The sequence below is a fragment of the Protopterus annectens genome, chromosome 10.part0 (genome assembly GCF_019279795.1).
Source record: "Protopterus annectens isolate FY-2018-M chromosome 10.part0, PAN1.0, whole genome shotgun sequence".
NCBI lineage: Eukaryota > Metazoa > Chordata > Ceratodontiformes > Protopteridae > Protopterus > Protopterus annectens.
This window is the reverse complement of record NC_056744.1, coordinates 1,623,901,829-1,623,929,660: the sequence shown is the minus strand read 5'-3', so window position 1 is coordinate 1,623,929,660 and position 27,832 is coordinate 1,623,901,829.

Sequence of the window (27,832 nt, the reverse complement as noted above, 5' to 3'; positions counted from 1 at the left end):
TATCTATATATATATATATATATATATATATATATATATAGTGTGTGTGTGTGTGTGTGTGTACATGTAGATAAATATATATATATATATATATAAATATATACATAAATATTATATATATATATATATATATATATATATATATATATATATATATATATATATATATATATACATAGAAAGAGAGAGAGAGAAATAAAGCAAACTAGTCTTCTTATTTCTAGACTTGTTTAAATCCTTCGACACAGTTTGTCACAACAAACTTCTACTTCAGATGCCCTCATTAAGTATATCTCAGCCCACCTTTCAGTGGTTCAAAAACTACCTGTCCAATAGGCGTCAGTCAGTAAAATTGCACTCCACCCTCTCTACATACCTCCCAGACACCACCGGTGTACCACAAGGCTCTATTCTTGGTCCCCTCCTTTTCAACAGTTTCACCAACTCTCTCCACACATCCACACAACAGACCTCCCTAATACAGTATGCAGATGACTCCATACTCATTTGCACATCTGATAACATGGTATGCCTCCCAAAAATTAGTCAGGAAGCTTTAACAGCCACTCAAACATGGTTTTGCAACTCACAACTCATACCCAACCTTAATAAAACTAAACTACTACTTTTTCCCCCAAATCCCTTTCTCATGAAAAATCAAAATTTGAAGTCCTCTCTCTTGATAATAGAACCATTAAAGTCACTTCTCATAGCAAATTATTAGGGATCACCTAATCACAAAAGGGTTTGCATCCATATCAAAAGATGTCATTGTGCCCCTCTACTCATCACTCATCAGACCCATCATAGAGTACAATGCCCCATTTGGGATATACCTTACAAGACACCTGCAACAGCTGGAAAGACCACAGAAGTACCTCACCAAGAGGATCACTGGCTTCAAACAGATGCCCTATGCAGCTCGACTGAAGAAACTACAGCTGTACTTGGTTGCATACTGCCTACTCAGAGGTGACCTCTGCCTGACATACAAGACCATGTCCAACCCAGAATTGATGGACATGCTCCACCTAAAGAAAACCTCATCCCCTCGAGCCACACGCTCTAGGGATCTAAACTTCACCACAACAATAAATAGGATGTGCTGGAGGAATAGATTCCTGTCCCAGAGAATTTCCATGCTTTGGAACAAGATCCCAATCTACATTAGGCAGAGCTCCTCGCTAACACTCTTCAAAAGAAACCTTGAAGAGTGGATGGGAAACAGAAAGTTTACCTCGGGGATCACTTCAGTGGCTCTGCTGGACAGAGGCACAGGGAACTAATCTAAGGGGGCGGCGAAAGCCAACACATTCTGGCTAGGCTTATAAATGCCTTTGGGCAGATAGCCTAGTACCTACCTATGAATTTATGAACCTATGATAGTGGACGATTGTCTTAAATTTGACCTGCATATACAAAATTGCATATATATATATATATATATATATATATATATATATATATATATATACTTACATAGATAAATAGAGAGATATAGATATGGATGTTGTTACTACATTTTAAATTCTAATTTTAACTTTATTTCCTCCTAGTATGGCTTTCTCTGAAGGCTCCAGTACTGACATCCAAGTACCATTTTTTTCTGGGCCAAGGGAGGCACCCTCAAGCTGGGCAAAAGTCATTTGTTCCCACCTGGGAGTCTGAATCAGCTCTCCACTTCCTGGTAAAATTTGGGTGGTATGGTGTGTGCCAGCTTGCTAGTCCTGGAGGGCAGCCCACCCTCTCCCCGATGGGTCACCTCTTCTCACACAATAGCTCTACATATCCCACTGTTGCAGTCTTTCCAAGTAGAAGCATGCCTCCAATTGAGGGATCCTCAGAACAAAATACAAATAAAAGACTTGATGCTTTGGATAGTTGTATCATTAATTATTCTCTGTGCTACAAGTAGCCAAGGACATTATGTTGACTACTATGTATATGTACAAACACCAGCTAAATTCTGGTCAGTGCATCTGTGTCTGACATTTCATGTATCACCTTGCAAGAGTAAGAGAAAATATACATCAGTATTATGCACAGGAAACTGCGTCCCCCACCACATATTACCTTTAGCTTGCTCTAGAGTTGCAGAAATGTAAACCAAATGTACCTGAGCAAATGTGTATTGAAACTGGGGTTTATATATCATTTCTTATTGTTGTGTAAATAAGTTAAGGTAACTGCAAGATGATAAATAATATGAATAAAGCCTTGTAGGAACCATGAAGGTAGGCTAGGGGTGTGGGCATCTGCCTTTTCTGTGAAAAATAACTCTTCAGAGCTCTAAACTGTATATAATGCCCAGTGAGGTTTAGCATAAAAAAAAAGATATACAACACAAAGTGAGCCATGTGAGCAACAAAATATACAGTAGAACATAATACCTTGTGCCTCTAGTATAACAAGATGTGTAAGCAAACATCTTGATATGTCAGTCATTGTATTATAGCAACACGATATACTACGTATAATATATGATATATTAACACAATCACATACCTTAAGGGTGCTGGAAATAGTTAATCCTCCATAATGCCACACTCTAGATGATCATATAAACTAAAAGATTTAGCTGAAATTTTAACTTGCAGTCTACCCCAACACACAATAAATATTACAATACTTTATAGAAACCATAGAAGAAAACTTGAATGCTGATCAGGACCACATGACCCAACTTGCCTGCTCATTATATATTGGATAAGCTACAGGTCCTATTTGTTACCACCCTTTCTTTGAAATAATAGTACCTCATACCTCTCATGAGTCATCTGCCTTTTTTCTCAGATTGTGTCTTCTTATTCCTGTGTAGCTATTCCATTTAAATGTGGTACCCAATTAGATTCTGGCTATTCTCTTGGGGTGATTTAAATCTTTTATTATGCCTCCTCATTACCTTGCCTCAGGACTAAATATGTTAAGCTATTTTAGTTTATCTTTTTACAACTTCTGATTCTTATCCATACAATGTATTTTTTTTGTATCCTCTGAACTGTTTCTGTCCCATCTATACCATTTCTCTGATGTGGTACACAATAATCTAGGTGAAAGCTATCTCCTGACACCTCTAGCATTCCCACCCCCATAACAAGCACTCTTCCTACCTTCCTATTACAACCTATATCTACTAACTTTATTTTCAAACTCCTAGCAAAACTGAAGCCTTGTACCCCTTCCATTGACCAAATCCCAGCTGAATACCTACAAAAAGCAACCAAAGCAGTTGCTTATCATGTATTCATCCTGATAAACATAACCATCAAAGAAGGATATATCCCTACTAGTTGGAAAGTCTCACACATTATCCCCCTACACAAAGGTGGCAACTCCAATTAATATTCTAACTATAGACCCATAGCCCTTCTATCCTCCTTAGCAAACATAATGGAAAAATGCATTCACCATCAGCTATTAGGCCATCTAACTCAACACAACTTACTAGCTAAGGGCCAACATGGCTTTAGGCCATTCCATAGTACCACCTCTGCCCTCCTATCCTTTACAGACACCATTAATAGAAACCGCAATAACAATTTACTCTCTTCAGCACTATTTATTGATCTTTCAAAGGCTTTTGATATGGTAAACCACAGATTGCTTATCAATATTCTCAAATCGCTTTCCCTGGATACTCAGTCTCTAAAGTGGTTTACTTCCTACCTGAGCAATAGGCAACAAGCAGTGCGCTGGGAAAATAATCTGTCATCCCACCTGCCAGTCACACTGGGAGTTCCCCAAGGCTCCATTCTAGGTCCTCTCTTATTTTCAGTTTTTATTACTGATCTCTACTTAGCTATTCCCAATGCAACTTGTATACAATATGCAGGTGACTCTACATTAATCTGCGCAGCTAAATCTGCTTCTAAACTGCAATGCCAAACCCAGAAAGTATTTAGCATAGTTGAGACATGGTTCTTAAAGCGCTGCCTTCTATTGAATCCCAAAAAAACAAAGCTCCTACTCTTTACTCCTACTTGTAGGTCCACACCAATAGATATCTCAGTCATTTCTAACAATGGTACCCTCATTTACCCGACTCTACCACCAAACTCCTTGGTATTACAATATACAACAACCTTAACTTTGACACCCACATTAACAACACTATAAAATCAGTTAACAGAAAAATGGGCTGCCTGTACAGAGTCAAACCCTTCCTTACTCCAATAGCAAGAACTACCATTGCCCACTCCCATCTAATCTCTACTCTACTCTATGCCTCACCAATATACACTAACCTATCCAAAAAGAATCTTCTCAAACTTGCTACCTCTTATAATATTTCCAGATTTGCCACTGGTAAATCCTTCAGAACCCATCACTGTCAGAATCTTAAGCAACTCGAATGGCTTGAACTTCAAAACCAGCTTCAACTCAGCCAACTTACAATTGCCCATAAGGTCCTTTACCAGCCAAACAATACTCCAATACTCTCAGACCTCATAACCCCCTACAAAAATCTTAATGCCTTGCGTTCTTCAAATAAACTCCTAGTTAACATCAACAAGTCTCACAACATGGCTGGGGACTCTATTCTCAAACACAACTGGGAAAAACTGGAACCTTCTACCTATTGAACTTACTTCCCTTCCTTCCTTACCACTCTTCAGACAAAAACTTAAAACCTTCCTCAAAACACACTGGCTGTGCCCTTGTACCAACCCTGACTAACCTATCATTAATGCTACTAATATATTTTCTAGCTGTTCTCTCTCCACTAATTTAATCTCTGTAGTGCAATGATAAGCATCTAGTAAGAACCTGGATACTATTTTTTAGCCACTAGCATATTTATATTATCTTGCTCTAAACTTTGTATATAGTTTTTATGTTATTTACTGTTAAATGTATATAATATCTTCTATATCTACTTATTGTTTTTTTATGTAACAATTACTTATTGGCTGTTTGTATCTGTCTTGGAGCTTTTCTCCTCGGGCCTCTACTGAAAATGGACATATATCCAGCTGGACTAGCCCGGTCAACAAATGTAAAATAAATAAAAAATAAAAATAAATAAATAAAAAGCCTATGAATGGTCTAGAAATGATGTGCAAAAACTTCTCACTTTCTATGCGCAGTCTTTCTTACTGTACATCTCTAACATCAATGCAGGTTCTGTATTGTTCTCTGACATTGCTTGCACTCACCATTAGATCATCTGATATGACTATTCTAGATCTAGTTAATCTTTTCTTGCTGTTAATATGTGTATTCTGGAGCACTACAAACACTTGAGTATCAAACACTGTTACGGAATTATCACTTGTGACATAGTCAAATTTACATTCATATAAAAGTAATCAAACTATAGTAACATAACAAACATTATACTTCACACAGCTGCTGCTTGAGCTCAAACCTGAATATGCATTCAGGCAAACAGCTGGTGCAGTTTACCCAAACACATTATTTGAGTTCAGGTGAGGCATGTGCAGCTGCAGAGGCGAGAGCGTAGAATGGGGCAAGAGTGTGGATTATGGCACTGGTCAGGAAGGGAATTTTGGCTTTAGGGAGCGGAAAGGAGATTTTAGGGTCAGGGAGTGAGAATTGAGTCTTATGGTTGGGGGGGAGAGAAAGTGGAATCTTAGGGTTAGGGAGCAGTATGGCAAACTTAGGGTTAAGGAGCAGGAAGGGGAGTTCAGGTTTTGGGAGTTGAGATGGATTTTTAGGATTAGGGAATGGGGAGGGAGATTTAGGGTTAGAGTTTGGATTCTGGTAGAGCTATACAGTGATATAGGATAGGGTTTTGGGAGGGCTACAAGGTTACAGGGATCGAGTTAGTGGGAGTTTGAGCACCTGCCTTTTTGAGCAGGTGTGTTGCAAGCTACTAGCAAATGAGCACCTGTAGTAAATCCTGTGTACTCACTTCACTCATTTCTGCTCCTCGGGTATGTTATTTTTTTCAGAATTTAAGCTGCCATGTTTTATACTGTTCCTGTACATCTTCTCAGATCTCTTCCCATCCCTTAATAAAACAAAGCAGACAACTTGCTACAAGAAGTCTTGTCGCACAATGCATACATCACACTTAATGTAACTATTTAATCTTTCTAAGCCACAAACATGGCTTAATTGAGAATATCAGTCTTTTCCTAAATTAGTGTCCATTTTACATTTCCATATTGCTTCTAAATGCAGTAATCTATCTAGAATATTTCCCTAAAATTGATCTGTTTAATCTTTCAAGCACAGAAATTTGAAGTACTGATACTTTAAAGTGAGCATAGCATGGAACTAAGCCATGTTTTTTTTTCCAATTTTCTGAGCTTAAAAGATTAAACAGTTACATTAACTGTGATGCATGTATCATGAGACATGTTTTATTAGTTCTGCTGGTTGTTAGTATAGATTTATGAAGTTTTTGTGCAGTAATGAAATTCTCTGTTAGTGTGTCTGAAGAAGGGCAAACGGCCTGCAAGTTTACACCTAGATGTTTGATATGAATGTTATGGTGATGCAGAGTTGCTATTTTTTATGTTGATACAGTTGTTATTTTTTAAGTTGCATTTGAATTGGCACCTGATATATATTAGCCATAGTGATATAGATTTTTTCATTCTTTTTACACTTTCTTTTGTATCAGCCCTGTTGCATTTGTTTGTATCATCAACAAAAAAATCTTACCTTTTTTATAGGCCTTCTTCAAAGTTGCCAATAGAAAAGTGCAAAACCCACTACTGACCAGAGTATACCATTCTTTAATGTGAATGAACTCCACTGCGTACCTTCATCTGAGTGAACTCCAAGATTCTATTTAAATCAACAACTTTAATATAGGTCACCCACTCTTCTTAAAAAATGTTTTATGTTTGGTCCCTTGCATTATTGAATTCTGTTGTTGTTTTTAAAGAGTCTATAGCCCCATTCAGGAAGGCCGATTAATCACCACCCTTTCTGTGGAAAAAATGTATCTTCGTGTCTTTCCTGAGCTGTTTTCCTTCAAGTTTTGTCCTGTCATGTTAACTCTTTATCTAACAGCTGTAGAATGCCCTTTATCAGCCCACATACCTCCTTGGATTCATAAGCATTTCCTGATAAAATGAAGTTTTTACACCTCTAGCAGCCTACATACATCCTTAGATTCATGAGCATTTCCAGAAAAATCAAGTTTAAAAATGTCATAAACAAATGTAAACATATAGGGAACGGTGAATACTATTTGAAAAGGCAAAACATCAGCATTGTCCAGTAAAATTTTTTACAGTGATAATAGTCAATATATTCAAAGTGTTTATGAGAATGCAGCTTTATGTTATTAAACAAAAAAACTAGTTATTTTTTCATTTTTTTGTGAACAACTTCTTGTATTTTGTAAACCATGCTGTCTACATACATTATGTCAGTAGCATTTTCATTCAGTTAGACTTGAGCTGCCATTTGATGGCAGAAACTTGCTTTCTGGGTGGTTATTTTTTTTAGATATTTTCAGAAATATGAAATATTATGTTTGTATGCATATAACAATATAATAGCAATATCTCTCAGGTTGTACAATTTACAGAGCAAATATCAGTGAACAATTTATTTTCAACACCATGTATTGTTTCATCTGATACAATGCAATAGTCAGTCACTTTGTTTAGGCAATGTTAATGAAAATGTGGAAATATTGCATATCCTGAAAATTACAGACAAATAACAACTTCTCCAGTATTATGCATTACATAAGGATAGTGAGAATGTTTTGTTTTGTCTCCCACTATGACATTCTACTATATGCCCACCAATAACATGTAGCTCACTCATTTATAAAAAATATGAAAATATGCATAATCTTCACTGTACTGCATCCTATACAAACAATCTATTGTACAATTTTTTTCCTCACAACCCACCTTTTCACATTTTCCGTGTCATTAATTAGTAAGTACCTGGGTTAAGGAAGCCAGTTCTGCACAATAGTATAATGGGCTAAGGAGTTACGAGTGTTAAATGGAGATACACCAAAAACATTCTGTAAGGTTCTTCTTGCCTCTTTTCATATGGGCTCTGGTGGTGAATGTATACTATTTTTGTTGCCTTTCTATGAAGTGCTTATTATCTTATGATGTTTTCTGAACTGTACACAACACCGTACCTGTCTTGAAAGCGATATAAGGACTTTATTTCATGACAGCTCTCATATTCAACAGAATTTCATTTTGTTTAGTCTATGTCACTAGCACATAACACAGTTATTGTACAACCCAACTAAGTTATGGTATCCAGACAACAGCATGAAAGTCAAGTGCTTGAGGATTTCCAATACACTGAAATTCACGTTTACAAAAATGAAATGACCACAAGTCAGGGTTTGCCTTTGCTCTAAGGTGTACAAGTTTTGAAGTTGATTGTATTACGTTTGAGTACAGGGCCTAAGCATCCTGGATGGGGAGTGTTGAGGACATGGTCTCAGAAAAAGTCTGTGTTCTAAAAACTATGACAGTCCCATTACTTTGACAACTATGGGTTTTGATGAAAGTGTTTCTGAGCTCTTTTTATGAAACTACAAATTATTCCTGCTCCACCACCCACTTTGTACTTTTATTTCAATGTCACTCATGTTTAGGAAGAAACAGAAAACTGATTTACTTCCATCAGATAGTGGAATTTCCTTTCTGCTTGGGGCTTCTTCTTTTTTTTTTTATTTTATGGATAGCAAGACATTTTCTATATAAAGTTCATTCAGGCAAATGCCAGTAGACTTATCACATTAATCTAAGGAATCTAACACTGCATACAGACTTGTATGGTTATATTATCATATATATATATTTTGTTTTACAGTAGCTTGATCTTTCGATGTTGCCCGAGTAATCAAGCTCTCAAACCAGGGAATCCACAAATCGATAATTATAGGTTTTTCTTGCAGTAGTTGAGAAAATGGCTGAAAGGTTACTGGCTACTCAGCCTATGGAATATTTTGCTATTCAGGGGACAACTCTCATAAGATTAGCACAGCTCAGACTAGGACACAGTATTCTTATAATCACAGCCAGTCTTACTGTAACCTTGTTTTACAAATATTACTTATAACTATATACCATACCATTTTGAAAATTTGAAACATAATGCAAAGTGTGTGTGTAATATATATCTTTATTAAGGAACTGTTTTTATGATTTGTGGACATTATTGGAATATTGTGGATCTATTGTTTTGTGAATGCCGAGGCCTCATAGAAGCAGTAAAAAGTGTAGCAACTGTGTTCAATTAGTCCTCAATGTAGGGCATTCTAATTTACAACTATGCCAGCCTTTGAAACAGAAGAAAGCTGCTATTTATTTTTATTTTATTTATTATTTATTACACCTTGAAAACTGGGTGGGCAGGTTGGTCAACAGACTGTTTTCAGCCATGACCTGGGCTTGTTTTTCTTTTGGCTTCTCCCTGTTAGGGGTCGCCACAGCGGAACTCCAGTCTGCTAATGATTGGCAGTTGATTTTTATGGTGCTGAGGTGCCAGCCCGATGCCCAACCTTCAACGAAGGCATGCCCATTCACACATGTCTTTCAAACACGATTCGACTGCAGGGAGGACATGCAGACTCCACACAGAAGGCGCTCCAGCCGAGAATCGAACAGGTGAACCTCTTGCTGTGAGGCGACAAAGCTACCGCTGCACCACATGACCTGGACTCAATAGGCAAAAATCAGAATACATACATAGTGATGTAATATCTGATATAGTACATATAAGCAAGAATAAAATGCAACTGGTTCTTTACATTAAAAAGCAATTGATTATTTACATTAATCAACAAAGAGATTTTCACATATGAAATATGGTATGCACAGATCAAGGTATATTGCATTACAATACAAAGCAAGGTAACAAAATAAATTGCCCTTGAAGCAATTACAGCATGAATCCTTGAGCATGACATTTTCAACTCACTTTTGAATTTCTCTACTGTATTTTATTGTCTAATCTTTGTTTAAGAAAGAAACATCTTTATTAAATTATTACTTACAGCATAAGCAATCATACATTCATATAAATGAAAACAAACCATACTGACATATTTTCAGTTGCAAACATTATACATCACATATAATCTTCTATACAGTCATTGTCAATTTGCATCCATCAATCAAACATTATATTAACTCATTCAATTTCTGCCTTCCCTTAAACGTCATTCCTCCTCGAAAGCATTATTCTGAATGTCTTGTTCCCACAATTCCTATTTGTTCCATGTAATTTGCTCCTATCCTTTTTCTAAACCTACCAGTTTCAGTTCTTTAATATCTGTTACTATATTCACTACTTCTAGAATGGTTGGTTTAACTTTGATTTCCATTTTCTAGCAATTGCTTTTTGGCAGCTACCAGAATTAAACTCAGCAAGGCCTTACTATGACTAGGCAAATCTGATTCTGTATCACAGCTCAGAAAATAATTTCCTTAGTTGCACCAGTTTGCTCACCCAGTATTTCTGGCAGAGTAGTCTGCAGGGAATTTTTAAAGTCTAAAAACACAAAACACATTTAAACAAACTAATAAAGCAAAAAGCAGAATGCATAACTTGTCACTTCAACAGTATTTTATTGCCACACAAGATAAGAGCTTTCGGCTTATTTAATTCAAAGACTTCATCAGATAAAAAACATTTCCAAACAGCTGTTTTTAAAAACTTTCAAAATCACATGACTAACCAAGCCTCCATTAACTTCTCTGCAATTTAAAAAGTCACTCCACTTAATACTGTTGTATTATTAAAAATACTTAAGAAATGCATGTCAAATTCTCATACAACAAGCACCAATGACTTTTTAACATTATTAACATTTAAAATCAATTTTTCATTTACATAAATTCATATTAAAATATGTTAAGTATGTGCTTATATTACTCTAAAAACTTCTTAATCAGAAAAAAATATCTTAAATGTGTCTTTAATTTTAATAGGCAAGTGATAGATGACACCTCATTTAATCCTGGCCAAGTCCCAGGATTTAAACGGAGTTGCCAGTATAACTCTTTTGTTCTCTACATATAAAGACCATGGGTCCCCTTTTGGATTTGGTACCACCGTCTCTAAAACTGTGAATTTAATTGATGCCCTGGATTCTCATGTATATGCTTAAAGAGCGCATTTTTTTCCTTCTTTTGTCCTAATTTCATAAGTATGTTCATATATTCTACCTCTTAGTTGCTCTGTTTTTCCTATATAGAATCCAGGACAGTTTTGGCATAAAGCTGCACAGACTATCCCAATAGTGTTACAATTATATCTCCCTTTCACTATTTTTTAATTGGTCCAGCATTTCCTCGTCTTTCTTTTATTTTTTTTTTGAAAGATTCCACTCATAACATCTTCTGCTATTATTTAACACATACTTCAAATCAAGTTCACAAACTTTTTCAAATAATTGTAGTGATGGGTGTAAAGGGGGGGTTGAAAATATTGGAAACACATACATTTGACATTCCCAAAGTTGTATCATCAAGCATGACATTCAGATTTAGTTTCCTCACAAATAATTTTACATTCATAATACTATCTGCTATATTGGCTTTCTTTGTAGTCACAAAAGAAAGCCCCTTTGCAAACAAATCCACATGCTACAAATCAGCAGTTGTTGAGCTAAAGCTGTATACCTTAAAATCTCCTGCAGCATTTGTCACAATAGCACACAGTTGTCCAGTATCATTATCCACTTCTATCACATTAAGTGTCCTTAAAGATCTTAGTTCCAATTCATGCTCCTTGAGCCCCGGTTCTGCCACACTGGTTTGCAATTCTGTGGAGAGGGGACATGGATTTCCCCATATACATTGGTCCCTCTGCTTTAATTGTTTTTCCTTTAAGCTCTCCGAACGGCACAGGGGCAGAAAATCCAAAGGGTGATTTGTAAGGTTCCATATTATTTCCCCTGATTATTAGTATTATTATGGTGAATGTTATTCTGATCTGATTATTTTTCATGTATTTCCTACCCCACCCCTGAGATTCAGGTGGATCCGGGTAGACTCTATGGTTCAATTAGTCATTCATGTCTCTCTCCAGTTTTTTTTTTTAATTTTTTGATTTTTTTATCTTGTAAATTTGTTCATTAAAATTAAAAAATAATATGGGAATGCTCCACTCTAAGCTGCTCATATAACAAGTCATTGGTAATGGCATTGTCTAAGGCTGTGATATCTGCACTAAGTTCATCTATAAGTCTAGCATTGTGTTTCACCAGCAATTCCATATATGCTCAACCATGTCTATTAAACAATGCAATAAGATATTTGTGGAATGCTGAATTTTTTATTAGACCTGTGGGTAATCTCTGCATCCTCAGGCCCTTCGGGACTCTATTTGTTTCAATTGACTCCACAAGATATACAGTCTCAAGTTGTAATTTTCATACTTTAAAAAGCTTATAATCACACTCATGTAAATGCTCATTCAGGCTCGTTCCACAATTTGGTTGATCCATAGCCAGGAAGATTTTCTGCTGCAGCCATTCATTCACCAACAGCATCTTACAGCTGTTAAAGTGACCACACCCTTCATTCAAGACAGGCTGGACTGAAACATTGTTTCATATTGTAGCAACACTACTTCACTCCTCATACCACATTGTATTAAACTGTCGGCCCTATTTCCTTCCATCCTGTGCAACATGTTTGGGGAAAGTTCATCCATCCTCTACAAAAGATGCTGCACCAGTAGAGTGAGAGTCCCTACTGTTCTGTATAACTCATTCATATCTGACATGGTAAACATGGACTGTGAACCAGTAAAAGCACCTGTAGTCATCATGTTCTGCACATGAACAAACAGCAAAAATACAAAATATAGATAAAACAAACTAATAAAGCAAAAAGCGGAATGCATTAACTCATCACTTCAGCCATATTTTATTGACATAAAAGATAAGCGCTTTCATCTTATTTAATCCAGAGACTTTATCAGATAAACATTTCCAAACAGCTGTTTTTAAAAACTTTCAAAATCACATGACTAACCAAGTCTCCATAACTTCTCTGAAATTTAAAGAGCCACTCCACTAAATACTGTCGTATAATTAAAAATACTTAAAAACACACACCAAATTCTCATGCAACAATCACCACTGATTTTTCAACATTAGTAAAATTTAAAATCAAATTTTCGTTTACAAGAATTCATATTTAAATATGTTAGGTATGTGCATATATTATACTAAAATACCTCTTAATCAGGAAAAAAACTATGTTAAAAGCGTCTTTAATTTTAGTATGCAAGTGATAGATGACACCTCATTTAATCCTGGCTAGTGTCTTACACATGTAGGCTCACCTGTTGGGCTTGACAATCAAGTGTTACTAGCATCCTTAATTTGCCCACAGTGGCAATGTTTGCACCTTTAGGTCTTTTGTAATATTTTGGAATCATATAATGGTACGTGTGGAAATAATGCTTTACATACTTTTTCTTTTTATATACATCACTAATAAAGCAGTTCTCCCTTCACATCTTTAGTTATTCAAATGTGAAGAAAATGAAAACACTGTAATCTGTGATAGCATGACTAGCAGGAGATTTGTGTATATTCTCAGATTAACTTGTATTGTATGCCAGCAGGTTTAATTGGGAAAATGTAAATACGTTTTAAAATGTTGAGTATTTCCCTGTTTATACAAAACATTTAAAGAATCTGTCAGTGTTTTGATACATTTCTAATTGCACATGTTTGTGAGGGAGATTCTAAAGTACAAACTGTTTGTAGAGAATCAGCTGAACAGTGGTGATGACATTAGAATGTTCCTGTTTGCTAGGTGATTATTTGAACAGCTGATTGACAGGAAAAATATTTTTTTTCAATCAGTTGACTGTTATTTTTAAAATAAAACAGTTCAGACTGTTAATCTGGAATATAAAAGAAACTGCTGCAGCCATTTACAGTGCTGAGCAGTTAGTGAAGAGTTGCAGTCAGTTACAGCACTGTGCAGAAGATAACTGGAAAAAGGACTCACCAAAAATTGTAAGCCTGCCTTTGCCTTGCTGTTATGTTTTAGATTAGATAAAAAAGTACTCCAACCATGGTTTAAATCTTCTCTATTCAGAGCCAGTAGAATATCCAAAAACGAATACAATAAGAAAACTCACTTTATTTAAAACAAACAAAGCTTTCGGGAATAACCCTTCCTCAGTGTTAGTTAATACATCTAAATTAAAAATGCTTTTTTACATAACAGGAACAGACAAAACCACCTGACACAGCCAGCCTATAGGACAATATACAGAACCAAAGTCAATTAAGCTGTTAAAGCTATGGTACTATGCTTAAAAAACATGAAAAAACACATCTATTAAACCAAAGTTTAAAAAATTGTAATAAGATTCAATACAAACACAATTTGTAAAACAACTAACATATATCTTATAATATAAATGATTAATTAATAAAATAGTCAATTATATTGTTTCTGCTTAAATTCCAACATTGGCTTAACAGTAACCATGTTATTTAATCCAGGCTTTTTATCAGCATTCAACCTGATGATCCACTTGTATTCATCTAACATCAAAATGTCCTTTTCGGATGTTGAAATACATAAAAATCATGTTAATATGTTAGAAACTTCAGTATTCCTTTTATATATAAAAGCATTTTTAATTTAGATGTGTTAACTAACACTGAGGAAGGGTTATTCCCGAAAGCTTTGTTTGTTTTAAATAAAGTGAGTTTTCTTATCTTATTCGTTTTTGGATGTTTTAGTACAGATCATGGACAGTATTCTCTAGTTAGATAAGGAAAGTTTAGTTATCTAGATAGAGTTTTTCTAAGATGATGGACTTCTATCCTACAGTTTAATTTTATATTTCTGGTGATTGAATTCTGGTGTTTATTTAAAGTTATTGATTTACATTCTTGTATTCATTTTACTTATCATTAAATTCTAAAGACATGCTTCTGGAGCATTTCTCCCCGGACCTCCGCTGAAAACAGGATCTGTGGAACCTAGTCGGACTTTCCCGGTCAACAAATGTTAAATAAAATAAAATAAATAAATAAAATGTTTTTCATTACTTTATACTGTGGCTGGACAATCAGTGTGTTCTTTAGAGATTAGAGAGTGTTTATACCTGTTTGATTCTCCCCAGGCCACCTTAAATGCCTGACTGCATCTGATCATAGCTATCATTTATTTTAATATTTAATTTTTAATAACTGATCACCCTTTCAAGGTGATGTAGGACTGTCTGACTCTGGTGGCAGCATTTACCATTTGTATGGGGAAGGGGACACGGTTGGAAATCTGTGTCAGGCTTCTCATGAGTGTTAGAGTGTGTAAGATTTAAATTTATTTTGAGTGTGAGTGAGTCAAAGGTCTTAAACCGGAAGACATTTCTCTGAAGAATATGATAAGGGATTACATTTGGGGTGGACAGAGGTATATAGACCAGTCCCAGGAAAATAAAGTGTGTTCCTGTTGTGCTCTTACAGGAAACTGTGGAATTTTACTCTTGTGTGCTCTGTGTTCTGGTGTTTTACGTGATGCTTCCACACTGCAGTCAGTAGTGAGGATTGAGGCTCCTTAATTACTGACCTGGGTTTTAAGTGGGACGACGTCGCATTTATTGTTGGCAACTTAGTGGGATTTTTAATTGGATTTCAATAGCCTGTGGGAAGTTGTCATTAAGGTGTGCATTCTTGACAGCTACAAGGTCAACATTCAATCCACCACAATTTCTTTATTTTCTTTAGTTAAATAGTCAGGGATAGCAGGCAAGGATGTCAGCAGAAGATTTTAGCAAGCTGACAAAGATCCAGCTGGCTAAGGAATGTGAAGCCAGAGGATTGGTACTTGCCAACCTGACCAAGGAAGTAATGATTTCAACCTTGGTTGCAGCCACAGCTCAGACCAGCCATTTGGAGGATATCCAGTTTGGTATTGGTTATGTGCAGCCTGCTGAGATAGGCCAGTCCACATTTTCTTCTGAGGACCTGAGAATCCATCTGGAGTTGGAGAGACTGCACCTGCAAGCCCAATGCCCGGAGGCTAAGGAGCGAATGTGATGTCTAGAGACTGAGGAGAAACTGTGCCTGGAGACCTTACGTCTGGAGGCTGAAGAGAAACAGCATTAACATGAATTGGAAACCAAACATCTTGACCTGGAATAAGCAAAAAGACTGAGGCATTTAGAAGCTGAGGACAACAAGAGACAGCATGAGGAGAATGAGAGACAGTACTGGCATGAAGTGGAGTTTCTAATCCTTTGACAGGGTCATGGAGGTAATGGGGAAAGAATAATCATCCCCAGAAGTCATAAAGGTCAGTAAACGTTTTCCTCAGTACAGGGATGGGGATGACTTTGATAGATTTATTCATGTCTTTGAGAGGGTACGTAGACAACATCATATTGACTGTGAGCTCTGGGTTCAGCTCCTAACTTCCTTACTCTATGGTAAAGCTGTTCAGGCTGTAGCAAAGTTAAATGATATATATTGTTTGAATTATGACAAAGTAAAATGTTGCTTGCTTGACTGTTTCAAACTTACACCTGAAGCTTATAGAAAAAAGTTTTGTGAACATAGACACAAGGCAGATGAAAGTGTATGTCATTATATTGCTGACTTAAGTACTTGCTTTCACAGATGGGTAAGTAGGTGTCAGGTTACCACTTTTGAGGGACTGACAGACCTTTTGGTGAAGGAACAAGCCCTCTGTACTTTGCCTGATGACATGAAAATTTGGTTAGCAGACAGTAAATGTAACTCTGCAGAGGAGTTGGGGAGAAAAGGGGATCTCTACTTGGCAAGCAGAGCACCACTGCATAAGAAAGGGACACCCAATGCTGCCCATGGACATAAGAAGAACCCATGGGGGGCAGTCTAAACCACTCTAACAGAGTACAGTAATGGGGGAAATACTACTCCAAGTGCATGCTTAGAATTAGATATTTCAAGTGTAACCAGAGGGGACAGGTAGCAGCCAAATGTCCATCGAGGCAAAGTGAGAAATAGAAGGTGAGGAAGCCAGTAAGTGTTGATGACAAACTGCTAGTGGTAAGTTGTTTAGAAACAACTGGGATGCCAAATTATCACCAAAATTTATATTCTACCTTAGCAGATGGTAAACAGATAACTGCTAAGAGGGGCACAGCTTCTGCTATAGTCATTATGAGGCCTGCAGTGGTTAGAGAAGAGCAGTGCTTGCTTGGGCAGTCATTTCCAGTCAGAGCTGGGAGGGATCCCCCGTCCAAATACCTTAGGCTAGGGTTCGTCTTGACTGGGAATGTGGAAGAGGAAGCAAGCAATTAGGTGTGTTTGAGGATATTCCTGCAGATGTCCTGATAGGGAATGACCATGATGATGCAGTACCTTGTGTACATGCAGTGACATGCAGTCCGGCTTGGAGACAGGCATGTAGGTCCAGTAGTCTGGGAGAGACAAGGAAAGATCTCATACTTCAAGCTGGGACTAGCATGGTGGCTGTTTTAGAGAAGGCGCTATCTGGTAGCAGTACGTCTGAATGCGAGCCACAGCTGCTGGTGGGTACTGATGTTCCCTTGGACACTGACTGGGAGGACTGAGGTGAATGGTGGTACCCAGCATGACAGTGAGGTGCAGCTGTTGGAAGTGACTAGGTTTCCTGTGGAAGGGGAACTGGGGAATGTCACGGAGTTAGAGTTGAGACAGTCTCAATTTACGGATCCTACATTACATAGCATGAGGAGATGGCTAAGGAGGTGCCTGAGGCTCAAGGAAGAGGGAATCGGTACACTGGAACAAAGGTTTGTTGTATAGAGAGTGGACTTCTGGAGGTGTGCTAGAAGGTAAAGTAATACAGCAGTTGGTAGTGTCTAGAGCTTACCGTCTGCCACTTTTAGCCATAGCACATGACTTTCCTTTCTCCAGTCATATGGGCATAAGATGAACTAAGAGGCGTATTATGCAAAATTTCTATTGGCCCAGGATTGCGAGGGATGTAGTAGGACTTGTGAACAGTGCCAGAAAGTTGGTAAAGGAGGGGACGAGGCTAAGTCTCTGTTAATGCTTTTGCCTGTTTTTGAAGAGCCATTTCAGAGAGTGGCCCTGGATATTGTGGGTCCCCTGAGTACTCCAAGTTCTACAGGTAAGAAATACATCTTGGTGGTGGTAGTAGACTATGCTACCAGATATTCTGAGGTGGGGGCTCTATCATCTATTGAGGCAGAGAAGATGGCAAATGCTTTCTAGAAATCTTCAGCAGAGTAGGTTTTCTAAGGGAAATGCTGACTGACTGAGGTGCCAACTTTATGTCAGACCTGCTGACTTGCCTGTGGAAGCACTGTGGAGTGAAACATCTAAAGATCATCTCCAATCATCCCCAGACTAATGGTCTTGTGGAGAGGTTAAACTTTACATTGAAGACTATGCTATGGGCATTTGCAGACCAGTTTAAAAGGGAATGGGACAATTATTTGCCCCATCTGTTATTTGCGTACAGGGAAGTACCATAGGAATCTACAGGTTTTTCACCCTTTGAGTTGTTATACGGGCATAGGGTGAGGGGCCATTAGATTTAATTTGAGATGAGTGGGAAGGTGAGAGTGAATCTCACAAGAAGTCTGTTGTGGCTTATGTTCTCAACTTTTGGACAACGCATAAGGATCTCATGGGTTTAGCTCAAGAGAACCTAGCGGTGGCCCAACAACAAAAGAAGGGGTGGTATGACAGGAATACTTGAGCCCGAGAGTATGCTGAGGGACAGAAGGTGATGGTATTTGCTCCTGTTGGATATAATAAGTTACAAGCAGCTTAGGAGGGACCCTTTGAGGTGTTGATGAAAATCAATGATGTGAACTACATTGTAAATTTGGTAGGTAGGAGACAAAGGCACAAACTGTACCATGTGAATATGATGAAACCTTATCATGTCAGGGAGGCCCTAGTATTGAGCATTCATAGTGAATGGCAGGAAGAGTCTGAAAGGGATATGGTAACCAATCTTTTGGGTGAGGCTAAGATTGACACCTCTATGGAAGAGATCTGGAAGAGTTTGAGAGATAAAAATGGTATTGCAGGAATTTGGGGATGTGTTCACAGGGAAACCTGAGTGTTCTGACTTGGTGCCACACCATGTGGACACAGGACTCAAAAAACGTATTAAGCAGGTTCCTTATAGAATACCTGAGAGATTGAATCAGAGTCTAAAAGAAGAAACAAGGAAAATGCTAGAACTGGGGGTAATTCAAGACTGTAACAGCCCTTGGGCTTCCCCAGTAATACTAATACCAAAGAAGGATGGTAGTGTGAGATAATGCATAGACTACCAGAAGTTAAATAGTTGCAGAGTCAGATGAATACACCATGCCGAAAACAGACAAATCCCTAGAACAGCTGGGTGGGGCAAGGTATCTGACCACTATTAATATGACTGAGGGATACTGACAAGTTGTCTTGATTTCTGCTGCTAGAGAAAGGTCAGCCTTTGTAACCCCTTACAGATTGTATGAATTTACCAGGATGCCTTTTGGAATGAAAAATGCCCCAGCAACTTTCCAGAGGCTGGTAGACCATATCTAGGTAAGAGCAGGTGAATATACTCTAGCATACTTGGATGATATTGCTATTTACAGCCATTCCTGTCAGGAACATCTCCAACATGTTAAGGAAGTCTTGGATAGATTAAGTAGGGCAGGATTAACCATTAAACCCAGTAAGTGTCAAGTGGGTATGGCAGAGGTCACTTACTTAGGACACAGAGTGGGAAGTGGTAAAATTAAGCCAGAACCTGTTATGGTGGAAACTGTTCAACAGTGGCCAGTTCCTGTTACTAAGAAACAAGTGAACCTAACTAGGAAGAATAAACCAGGCAAGGTAGTGTGGACCACAGATTGTGAACAGGCATTCCAAAAACTAAAAGAGATTTTGGGAGGACTCCATGTGTTAGCCAGTCCAGATTCCAATAAATAATTTATTGTACAGGTAGATGCTTCAAATTATGGGGTGGGGGCTATACTTAGCCAAGTTTCTGCAGAAGATGAGGAGTACCCAGTGGTTTATCTGAGCTGTAGACTCCAACCTAGACAAGAGTGTTATGCAACTGTGGAGAAAGAGTGTTTGGCCATAGTGTGGGCATTGCAAAAGCTGCTACCCTATCTTTATGGGAGAAAATTCACTGTACTCACAGATCATAACCATTTAACATGGCTTAATAGGGTCCGTATGCAAAATACCAAGTTACTGAGGTGGAGTCTAGAACTCTAAGCATATGATATGGCCATACAACATCACAGAGGGGTTAATAATGCCAATGCGGATGGATTGTCCAGGAGAGGAGTGGGTTAATATTCCCAAGTAGACCCATTTTTCTCAAGTGTCGGTTTTCAAGGGTCACTTAAAACTCATGCTTGAATCATAATGGGGGAGAAATGTGAAGAAAATGAAAACACTGTCATCTGTGTTAGCATGACTGGCAGGAGATTTGTGTATATTCTCAGATTATCCAAGGCAAAGAATAATCAGCTTACACAGTGGAATCAAACAAACTTTAATAAATGCTAAAAACTACCCAACAAGATAAAAAATGAAAGATTGTACAGAAACATGGAAAGCAATAAAATAAAGCTGTAAGAAACAGAAAACTTTAATGTGATCGCTTTCACACACTAAGGTGCTTCATCGATGAAAGCGATCACATTTAAGTTTTTAGTTTTTTACAGCTTTGTTTTATTGCTTTCTATGTTTCTGTACAGTCTTTTGTTTTTTATCTTGTTGGGTATCTTGTGACTGTGCAGTTTATCATTGAGTTTTCCTGTTGTTGGACTAAATGCTAACAACTATTAAAACAAATAAAAAAACAGATAAGCTCTTTCCCAGCAACTCCTGCTGCTTCGTCAGATCTAAAACAAGTAATTCCAAACTTCATTTAAATAGCAGTCAATTTCAAAATCACCGCCTTCACCCATGTGATTTTAGTAGGGGTTTTAAAGGCATATGATCATTCAATCCCTTACCCATACAAGCGTGCAATTCAAGAATCCATCTAGTTTCGGCACATTCAGTCCTATTATGAATGTCACCACCCTCTATTACTATTTTTCAAAACCTGTAAAACAGAAAACTTAAAATTGCATAGGCCTTAGGGCCGATAGCCTAGTACCAACCTATGAACCTATATGATTGGATGGGAGATAGGAAATTCACTCCGGGGATCATGTCAGTCACCCTGCTAGACAGGGGCCCAGAGAAGTAAATATTGTGAGAAAAAATTTCCAGGGAATTGTTATGGCTAGGCTTGCATAGGCCTTAGGGCCGATAACCTAGTACCAACCTATGAACCTATATAATAACGTCAAACTCCAGTTTCCATAACATGTCTGCACAGTTCCTTCTATCAGATCTATTAACATCATACAAATGTTCATGTATTCGATCTTTAAAGGACCTGTTGTTCTTGCCTATGTAAAAACTCTGGCATGCAATACAGACAGCAATATAAACAAGATCATGACTCCTACAGTTAGCAAAAAACGTGAAAGTATATATATGTTTAGTATCTGGGTGCACAAAAGTGTTTGAACTCCTAATATATTTGCACATATTACAGGAATTACACAGGAATGTCCCAAGTTTCCCTGAACAAACATGTCTGGATAAAGGACTATTACAAAGTATTTTTTTAAGGATCTCTTTCTCCTATAGCAAAATCTAGGAGCATCACCAAGAATCTCCCTGTACCTATTGTCACTCATAAGAATATGCCAGTGTTTTCTGACAGCATTACAAACAGAACTTACATCATTCGAATATGTAAGGGTCATCCTAATGACATCATTAACATTTCTAGTGGCAACTCCTGCCACAGAATCTCTGTTGGAATAATATGGTCAAGCGGATGGCCCCCTCCGCTGAAGTACAGTTTATCTCGCTGCTGCTATTTCTTTCTCTGAGTAGCCTCTCGAGGCAAACTCATTATTCAGATCTGTAAATAAACTGAGCATATTATCGTCATGAGCATTCAACCTAGCATAATGATAAAATTGCTCATTGATTACACTATGAATAGTATGCCGAGGATGCATACTACTTCTGTGCAGAACACTATATTTTTTACGGGGTTTCTTACAGACCTTAGTATCCACACCAGTAGTCATTTTAAGCACCTTTACATCTAAAAACTCAATAGTGTGATCAGAAAAACACATAATAAACCACAGAAAGTTAGTAGTTTGTTCCAAATAAGATAAAAACTCATATGAAATTGAAATAGGACCTGTCCAAATAAAAAAAACACATTGCCCATGAAGTGCTCATATTAAGAAATAAACTTCTTAAAAAAAATTCCCTTCATTAAAAACATATATAAATTCCCAATATGTGAGTACAATATTCACGTAGCTATTGGCACACATTGTGCCCACAGCTACGCCAACTTTCTGAATATAAAATTTATCCTTGAATACAAAAACATTATTATTCAGGATAATATCAAGAAGCAAGCTTATCAATTGAATTTGATCAATACAAAAATCGGAACACCTATGCAAAAGTAGTTCAACGTACTCAATACCTACATCATTTAGCATCACTGTAAACAGGAATACCATATCCACAGTAACTAAAATATATGCAGTGTCCATATGGCTAACAGACCAATCATACAAAGAAGAGAGAAAATGTTTGGCATCTCTGAGCACAGTGCTAGCCTTGTCAAGCACATGTCACAACTGTTTCTCAACATAGCTGGAAAGGGGTTCTGTGGCCCATCCACACCCAGAGACTATCAGTCTCATGGGTGGGTTCACACTATCTTTGTGTATTTAGGGAGGCCATATATAGTGGTGATGACAGGAAACTCCACCATAAAGTATTCATATAATTCCTTATCAATAACCCCATTCATCAACAAATCATCATGTGTAAAAGAGTGTATATTAGAGATCAACTTTTTCACATCAGACCTACTAAAAACATAGTATGTCTGCTCATCATGCAACAATTTGTACATGCTCTCAAGATATTTCCATTTATGCTGAGAAACCGTTGCAACTTGTCTCTGTTTGGCTCAGAGATACCAAACGTTGTCTCTCATCTTTGTATGAGTGATCTGTTAGCCATATGGACACTGCATATATTTTAGTTACTGTGGATATGGTATCCCTGTTAAATGTGATACTGAATGATGTAGGTATTGAGTACGTTGAACTGTTTTTGCATAGGTGTTCCGATTTTTGTATTGATCAAATTCAATTGATAAGTTCACTTCTTGATATTATCCTGAATGATAATGTATTTGCATTTGAGGATAAATTTTAAATTCAGAAAGTCGGCACAGCTATGGTCATGATGTATGCAGCAACTCACTGCCTCATGTTAAATAACAATCCCTTATTGCTAACTAATACTGAAGCTACTTATCTGACATGTAAATAGATATTCAGATGCAAGTAAGACACAGTTCTTGACTGGAATCATTTCTTCAACTCAGCTGATGCCTACCTGCAAAGAAAAGATAAATGGCTTCAATCATTTCTTTAGTAATTGGTTAAATAGGTGGTGTCATTTCAGCAGGCTCCAGTATTTGCCTGTGTGGGATGTCATGCTCAACAGTACAGCTTTCTTCATTAAGGATGTCCTGCGCCTCTTGTACCATGGCTTCCACATTCCGCTAAAGCCTATGTTGCCTCTAGTGCCATTTTGTTTAGGCAGTGTCCACTTGATGAACATTCCAATATAATTAACATGTCACTCCTGAAACTGGACTGCATTAAGGCGGCTCTCATCAATGCTAGAAATCTAAACAGTAAACTACCTGATCTTGAGGCACTCCTGTATTTGGAAAACATCCATCTCTGTGTAGTTACTGAGACCTGGCTTAAAATGTAAAGACACTCCCTTTGTACCTGGGTTTTGCTCTTTTAATGTCTTCAGATCTGATGGCATCTGTGGTGGAATCTCCATATTTGTCAGGGAATATACTACCACCAGGCAGATCCCTAGGGACCTACAAACTTAACTTACTGAACAGATCACTCAATATATGATTATCAAATAATAGTTTGTCACAGAACACCTTATTTTATTTATTCAATTGTGGTAATGTAAGAAGAACAATATATTGCATCAAAATAGCATGCATCTGAAACATATTCATTGAAATGAGCTGAAGGGGCAGTTTTATAGCTATACATTCTTAAATGTAAGGGATGACACTATGAAAAAATCCTTTGAGAGTCCTAGAAATGATTATTTTGGCAAGGGGGTGTAATGAGACTGAGGTTAATACTATCTGTGATGAAGATGTTCATCACAGGGGTGATAAGGCTATACCTTATTTTTCTGCACAAATTGAGAATGTAACATCCACTAGATTAATAAAACATATGAAAATAACTTTAGAATGAGTGTTACTTACTCGAGTTATGTTAGTACGGTGTGTGAAGTGGTAAAGAACTGGCATAACTTAACATCTGATATGAGGTATAACAACATATTGGGTGATACATCATGTTTCTGTTTTAAGGACACTAGGTCTTTAAAACAGATTCTATGTTACAAACCCCTTATTAAGAAGAAGAATATATCAGAAAGGAAAGGCACATATGCCTGCAGGACTTGTAACTTTTGTAAATGTATATGTAATGGTGATACATATACTCTCCACAAGACACACTTATACTTTCCATTTCTATGCAGACAGCAAAAGCAGTAATGTTGTCTACCTTGCATTCTGTGTACTCTGTAACAGCTACTATGTGGGTAAAACAAATAGATGCCTGAAGGATCAGGTACGTGAGAACTTATATAGTATAAGGATAGTGGGAATGTTTTATATAAACATGTATTAAAATGTGGTAGTTATCAGTTTAAATTTTTGGTATTAGAATTTTTAACTGTAATAAAAGGGGTGGTGACTGTAATGACCCACCACTGGACCAGTAATCAAGGAGCCTCAATCCTTATCACTAGCAATAGTGGGGAATGTACACTGGGAGGATAACAAGTATACACACATTATTTCCACACGCAGCTCACTGCATCAAGTGCAATTTCCCTTAAGAGCACACAGAGACTACAGTCAGTCCAGGACTGGTTTCTGTCTCTTTCTCCAGATCCTCAGTAAGGCTCCCCACTGGCACAGCTATAGAGTTGTGATTCCTGCTGAGTAGCCAAGCCAAGACTTCCAGCATCCTCTCTGTCCAACCAGTGCTTTGTGTCCCTGCCCAAGTAGCTGACACACACTCTCTTCAGGTTTGATTTACACACACACACACACACACACACACACACACACACACACACACACACACACACACACACACGCACACACACTCACACACACACGCACACACACACACACACACACACACACGCATACGCAGACGTGCACGCACATGCGCACACACACACACACACACACACACACACACACACACACACACACACACACACACGGAAAGGCTGGCACAGGTTTACAGGCTGTGCCCCCTTTTGCCCAGACTATAAGGCAGTTATCACTGCCACCAGCCAATTCCTTATCAGCTACTTTATGGCCCTTAACAAAGGTATACAAATGGTAGTTTGACCAAGAGCAAGGCTATCAGGAATGGTCCACAAAGTGTCACCAAATAAATATGTAAGTACTCTCAAAAGTTAAATATTTCTAGACAGATCAGGCACAATGAAATGTTTAAATATATTTAATGATAAATAATAAAAGAACAAGAAAATACTCAGTATATATTCACAGTGACATCAGAGTTGAAAAATCACAGGAACTATTTAAAACAACATTGCAGGGCAGTCTCAAATAAATAAATAAAAATATCTAAACTATATTCCTGACTATATCTAAGAGAATTATAATATTCCCTACTACCTTACTTCATCAAAGCAAGGCAGATGTGTGGTGAATGGTTCCTGTTGTTGTCAGGTCCAAGACAGAATACAAAATGCACTGTCTCTCTCAGAGAGTTCTCAAATTAATATCTCAAATATTACTGCTTGCTTGCAGAATGACATCATTTCTTGTCATCTGGCTCTATCCCAGGTGAAACCCCCACTGCTGGAAGCTGGCAATATTTAGCATCTACCTGTGAAAATACATAAGACCTCAGATCTTTAGCAGATACTGGAAGTCATAAAACAATTGCATTCCTTCATACTTTCAGAGGTAGTAATTAGTTCACTCCAAAGACAATACAGAAGGCTTCTCAGCACAGACTCTGTGTCTGTAGCTGCAATGAAAACTGAAAGATACCATCTTTTATTATGTAGCCATAAAGTAATTTAATTTCAGCTATTTTTCTGACGTTAACCTCCTGTATTTCAATTTCCACTGTTAAAATATATGCATTTAAACAGTTACAATAGTGCATGTACATTTCTGTTCTATACCAGTAGGGCACACTGTGGTTACATTTCAAACAGCACTTTGCAAAAACCTTTTCAACACACACTTCTGTACCAGCAGTTTGATATACACATGACATACAGTTGTAATACAATTTTTTAACACAAGCATCTTATATGCTGATATTCACAAATGATATATCATTATTTACAAAATTCCAGATAGCTGTGCTAGCAGTATCTCCCTTGGTCACACTTCTTCGCCTCCTCGAAGACTCAAGCTAGTTTTTCAAGTGACCCTTGAGAAATGCTGCTTGAGAGGGATGAGCCTATCTGGGAATACATTACTCCAGACCCTGTCTTGAGAGCTCATCTGCGTTGGTATTGCTAACCCCATTGTGGTGCTGCACTGCCATATCATATGCCTGCAACCAATCTCCACCTTAGTAACTTGGCATTTTGCTGGCTGGCTCAATGTTGTCATGTTAAGGGGTTGTGGTCTGTAACTACAGTGAATTTCCTTACATACAGAGAAGGCTGAAGTTTCTGCAGTGCCCACACAATGGCTAGACATTCCTTTTCTACAGCTGCCAAGCATTCCCCCCGGGTTGGTACCTACAACTGAGATAAACCACTGAGTGCTCTTCTCTTTCTGAGGAAACCTGGCTGAGTACAGCCCTCACCCACTGGTGTGAAGCATCCACCTGCACAACAAATTATTTGTTGTAATCTGGACTGGCTAACACAGGGTATCCTCCCAAAGTTCATTTAATCTTCTGGAATGCCTGCTCACATGCTTGGGCCTTCACTACCTTATCTGGCCTGTTTTTCCTTGTCAGGTCTGTGAAGGGAGCAGCTATTTTACTTTAATTGGGGACAAACTTTCTGTAGTACCCTCCTATCCCTAAGAATGCCCTCACCTGCTTTTTGATAACATGGGCAGGCCATACCTGAATTGCTTCCACTTTGGCAGGTTCTAGCCTGATCATACCACTCCCCACTCTATGTCCCTGGTAGGAGACCTCTGCCATATCCACCTGACACTTACTGGGCTTAATGGTCAACCCTGCCCTCTGTAGTATGCCCAGCAACCTCCCTGATATGCTGAAGGTGCTCATGCCAGGAATGGCTGTACATGGCAATATCATCCAGGTAAGCAAGGCGAAATCTCCCTCTCCTGCTAGGATATGATCTACCAGCCTCTGGAAAGTCGCTGGGGCATATTTCAGCCCAAAGAGCATCTTTGTGAACTCATACAAGCCGAAAGGAGACACAAAGGCTAATCTCTCTCTAACGTTGGGAGTCAAAGGCACCTGCTAGAAGCCCTTGATAAGATCAATAGTGGTAAGATACTTAGCCCCACCCAGCTGCACTTGGGCTTCATCTGTCCTAGGCATGGGATAAGCATCTAACTCTGTGTGACTAATTTCCTGTAGTTCACACAGAACCTGGTGGTGTCATCCTTCTTTAGTACCAGCACCACTGTGGAGGCCCAGGGATGGCTGGACTCCTGGATTACCCCTAGTACCAACATTTCCTGTATCTCCTCCCTCAGAGTCTGTTTGGCTCTCTCAGGCACCC